Source organism: Berghia stephanieae, chromosome 2 (assembly GCF_034508935.2).
Source record: "Berghia stephanieae isolate SIO BIC M18660-M18661 chromosome 2, UCSD_Bste_1.3, whole genome shotgun sequence".
In the NCBI taxonomy this organism is placed as follows: domain Eukaryota; kingdom Metazoa; phylum Mollusca; class Gastropoda; order Nudibranchia; family Aeolidiidae; genus Berghia; species Berghia stephanieae.
Genome location: NC_088361.1, coordinates 60,221,623 through 60,226,622, shown reverse-complemented (window position 1 = coordinate 60,226,622; position 5,000 = coordinate 60,221,623). Strand labels below are relative to the sequence as shown.

Sequence of the window (5,000 nt, the reverse complement as noted above, 5' to 3'; positions counted from 1 at the left end):
CTTTAATTGACCCTCATACTGGCATAAACTCTCAAACCTGGGGCCTCTCGTAGTCCCTGGTTTGAGAGGGTTTTTTTGGGATAAAATGATTGTCATTTAAATCGATCGATATTTGAGGGACGAGTTTTCTTGCCAAATTTTAAATCCAGATTATAGCAGTTAACTAGTTAATACAGTGCAATGTTTATCTATTGTTGTTAAATGCCAATGAATGAAAAGAATTATATTTTTCTTAAAAATCATAAAACCGGGCGTGTTCGGGTATCTCCACACCAAAAGAACAATAACAATTTCTTGATACTAATCGTCGGATCAGATTATCGTCTGTCTCAAAGTAATTCCAGCTCGCCACTCACTGCTGGAGGAGGAGGAGGGGGGGGGGGGGGGGACGGGGGGTGAACTGAGAGGCCAGAACATGGAGATTGCTATATGTAGATTTGCACAAGATCCATGTGTGTGTGTGAATCGAGAGCTCAACCGATTGATCAACCGTTCTTCCGATCTTGGGAGAAGTTAATGAACTCATTACATTAAATCATGATAAATGGACTGGTGGTTCAAATAATGACTTGTTCTTACAAAATTACAAAATAACGTGTATAAGATTAATGTTTTCAAATCTGGCTCTACCCATTTCATCAAGTACAGTAATGAATGCAACTGTAAGCTCCAGCTTTCAAAATAGCACGAAAATAAGTCATGGGAGCTTATTCATCTCTTAAAGCCTTATGGTACTGTGAGGATTTTTGGCGTCTAGTGGCATTTACCTCCCTTCACTGTCCAATGAATACGTGATAGGGTTTCCTTTTCAACCCGTCACCACGGAGCACACAAAAAATAGAAGAGAAAAGAACATCATAAGCCCCTACTTTTAACTGCCTAGCACTCCGTACTTGGGCTTGATTAAAGCTAGCTAGCGTGCTCCCTGTTAGAGTAAACGTATTGTCTGAGATTGGGGAATTTAAAAACCTTTTTGGTGGATTTCATGGTAGGCTTTTACTTTTTTTTTCTTTTCTGGAGACTTTCTCTTTTCTTTTCACTCTTTTCCTATTTCCGATATTCCACTTTGTTCGTGGCCCTGCGATAATGTCCTCTAGGTACTGTTAAGAGTTTGTTAATGGGTCACTCAAAATGTACGAACTGGTCACCGCTGAAGGAAATCTTTTGAGACACGTTCTTGATTAAGGTTCCGGGTGTGTCGTGCTTTTCTTATAAAGGGGATGCCTAAGGAATACATTTAAGACAGACGATATCTTAAAAGAGTGTTGATTACAGTTGAATCTTTTAATTGCCTTTAAAACCTACAGGAAATACGGTGCCTTTGTTGTTGTTGTTGTTATTGTCGTCGTCGGTTGTATTTGTTTTTCCCAACCAATCAAAATCATTTTAAGAGACTAGCCTTTGATCTGTTTGGTTTTTAGTGATATAGTTGATTATCGGGATATTGATATCAATTTTAATGTTATTTTTTGATGTTGTGGTAGTGGTGCCTGTGGAAGGGGTGGTGGTGATTGTTGTTATTGTTGTTGTTGTTGTTGTTGTTGCTGTTGTTTATTCTTGATGTTGTTGTTGTTTATTGTTGCTTATTATTATTGTTCTTATTTTTATTGTTGTTGTTGTTTCCTAAGCTTTTGACAAATGCCAACAACAACAACAACAACAGCAATCACCGCCACCCCCTCCACAGGCACCACTACTACAACATCAATTAAAAAAATATCGATCAATCAATGTTACAAAAAGTCCCAAACCTGACACTTCCGTTTGGACTTTTGAAAAGTAGAGGATCAAGTTTTACGACAGAAAGGAAAGAAAATGGTTTTGTCAATGTACAACACTGTCGTACTCTAAAAGAATTTTTTTTTTAAATTTAAAATTTTGGCCAGAAAGCTAGTCCTTCAAATTTCGATCAATTAAGATTACTCTCACCTTGTCAAAAACTCTCAAGTCCCAGGTTTGAAAGTTTTTGACATGATGAGAGTCATCTTAATTCATCGATTTTTTGAAGGAGTAATTTTCTTGCCAATATCTTTTTTTTTACGCGCAGAACAAAATGTCCCAGTTTTTCCTGCATGGGCATTACCCGGTTCTGGTATAATCCATGTCATTTTGGAGAGCAGTGAAACCAAAAATGAAACTCTAAATTTGACATCTTTTGACTTTCCCAATATTTCCTGTTTATTGGGACTGAATTGAGCATAAAGTGACGTTTGAATTAAAACCCGTGGCAAAAATTGTTTTATGATTTTACATTCGACAAACGATAGCTTATTTGTCAGGTAGCTCGCCTCACAAGCAAAGAATCATTCTTGGGGGCTGTCCACAATTATTTTTATGATCCCTTTGTGCATCCTGCAGTCATCAGATGATGGTTAGAAATGCGTAAAAACTGGGTGTCATACCTCAAGGGTTGTCGAACAACTCTTTCATTCCTTTTAAGGCAACAGAAATTAAATAGAGATAAACTTTGCTCCATTTGTTCTAGGGCTCTGAAAACTTCCTTTAAAAAAGCATTTTACAGAACAGTAACATAAATAGAATGTTTTGCGTCATTTGATGCTGAATCACGACTGAGTAACAATAACAATAATTATCAATTCATTATCACGACACATGCAAATGTCTGTTATCCTATAGCCGAAATAGGATAGCAAATACAACAGACGGCAAAAGAGATGCCACTAGGGTAACAGAATGATTTTGTTACAAGATAGCATGCAATATTTGGTTATTAGCCTAGGAATAGCGTGAGGATTACAAAAGGTAACCTTGCATTTTTCATGACAAACTGGACGGAATACGCCTCGTTGAAATCAGTATGCCGAAGGCTCGACGGCTTCACATTTATTCCAAATGTCAGGAATCAGTTCCATTCGTCTTATATCTCGTGTAGATCTAACATTATAATCCCGAATGTTGCATCATTTATTCATAGACATTTTTCTAACATCACGGACATTGTAAGGTATCGGCTCATTCATCATTTCATTCTTATCTCCAGTTCTTCCAGTTTGACTTTTTTTTTTCTTTTTACTGGAAAGAGTGGGATTTATATAATAATATGTGCGCATGATTTCACCCGTTTTTGTTTTGACACATTATGTCGTCATTTCCGGTTTATAATGAGTTCTTTAAGATATCCTGGCGCTTTAATGAATGTGCTGAGCGTGTTCAAAATTAACAAACATAAAGGCATTCATGGAAGGACAGGGAATATGGCATAAAGATCTATTGTAATGAATATTACCATCTCTCTCTCTCTCTCTCTCTCTCTCTCTCTCTCTCTCTCTCTCTCTCTCTCTCTCTCTCTCTCTCTATCTCTATCTCTCTCTATCTCTCTCAATCTCCGACATGGTGTAATATAAAAGCATTCTATCTTAAGCAACTCTTTATGACCAAATCTGCTTTTAATCTTTTTCCTGACAGAAAGAACATGCATAAAGTCCTTTGGATATCGGACGAGAACGTTTTGTGTTTGTGTGGAGATATATATATATATATATATATATATATATATATATATACATATATATATATATATATGTGTGTGTGTGTGTGTGTGTGTGTTTTATATATATATATATATATATATATATATATATATATATATATATATATATATATAGAGAGAGAGAGAGAGAGAGAGAGAGAGAGAAGACCGGATGTTATTACTTCAAAAAGTTCATGATTTAACATCCGAGACATGGTCATCTAGGAAAGATGGTTATAAGGGAAAACAAGTTAAAATAATCTTGATCATTTTCCCCTCGATATCAAATTTATCACCGGCTCATAGAATTTTCACATCTTTATTCTAGTTTTAAATGATATGGGCTATTCCAAAGAGTTGATTCTAATTTGCATGTTTCATTCTTTGGAAACGGGAGGTTTCTTATTAATTATTTAAGGCGTACAAGACAGATAAAGAGCGTTTAAGAAAAGACTCAACAGTAAATGTGGCTAATTTTTATGACTGTGGTAAGATTGTGTGTCAGGTTTATTAATATTTGTTAAGTTTTCTATGGTATAGCAGCCTACGCCTTTGTTGTTTGGAGTACCTGGTCGTTAACAGCGTTGTCTCTGTCCGAAAAATTTTAACATCGCCTAACAGGCGTCATGTCTCGCCCCAAATGTTAAATGTTGCTGTTGGCCAGGGGCCCTTTGTAAAGTGCTTTGAGCACATTTAGTGGATATTGCGCTATATAAAAAAAGCTCATTAAATATTGTTTTAATCTTCCCACAACACCGGAAATTTACAGAGAATTTCATTTTAGATTAACAGTGCCAGACCGTATTGTACCTTGTGCGATTGATTTGATACTAGAAACCCCTTTCAATTTCCAAATACACTGACCGTCTGACCGGCTGACCACTGACGAGCCGGCACGCCATCGATAGGTTACTTATTAATGAATCACGCACCACCCCTGCTGCCGGGCAATCGCCTGTATATTTCATATATCTAATTACTGTAATGTACCGTCTCTCTCGTGCTCCTGATTCAAGTGCTACTTACATTATAGTGAAACAACTTAGCGACTCTTCAAAGATGCCCACCCAGTATCGCACAGTTATTGCACGAAAGCTAATGTAACTGGCTTCGAATGAGTGAACACAAGTATCTACGAAGACGAGTAAGTTGTCTTTGGGATATTTTTTTATTTTCCAACTGTCTACCAATCGGATATTTTCTTGATTTTTCAATTTCTACTATCCAAGAAAGACATGGGTCGTTCAGATCCATAAGGCCGAAGTTTACCCCGGTTTCTATAGTGTGAGACAGACCATAACAAGTGTTTCCTAATGGATAGGACGCCACTCTACCGCAAAGTTCTTTCCGTCAAATCTAACAGACCCAGCTAACCAATCATTGCTGGGTGGACAGAGTGGGTCAGAAAAAAATCTCGACTGCACCTGGGATTTGTTTCAGTCCCATTGCTGTAGAAGCGAGTGCTTTACCAACTGAGCTTTCGGGACCTCTTAGAGAGAATGACAAAAGA

At 37.1% G+C, this 5,000-nt stretch overlaps 1 protein-coding gene across 3 annotated transcripts in view; it reads left to right on the top strand.

Annotated features, from left to right (window-relative positions):
- The window catches only part of LOC144965264 (zwei Ig domain protein zig-8-like), a 148,782-nt gene that overhangs the window by 108,114 nt on the left and 35,668 nt on the right, over positions 1–5,000 (top strand). The gene's annotated exons all lie outside the window — the stretch shown is intronic.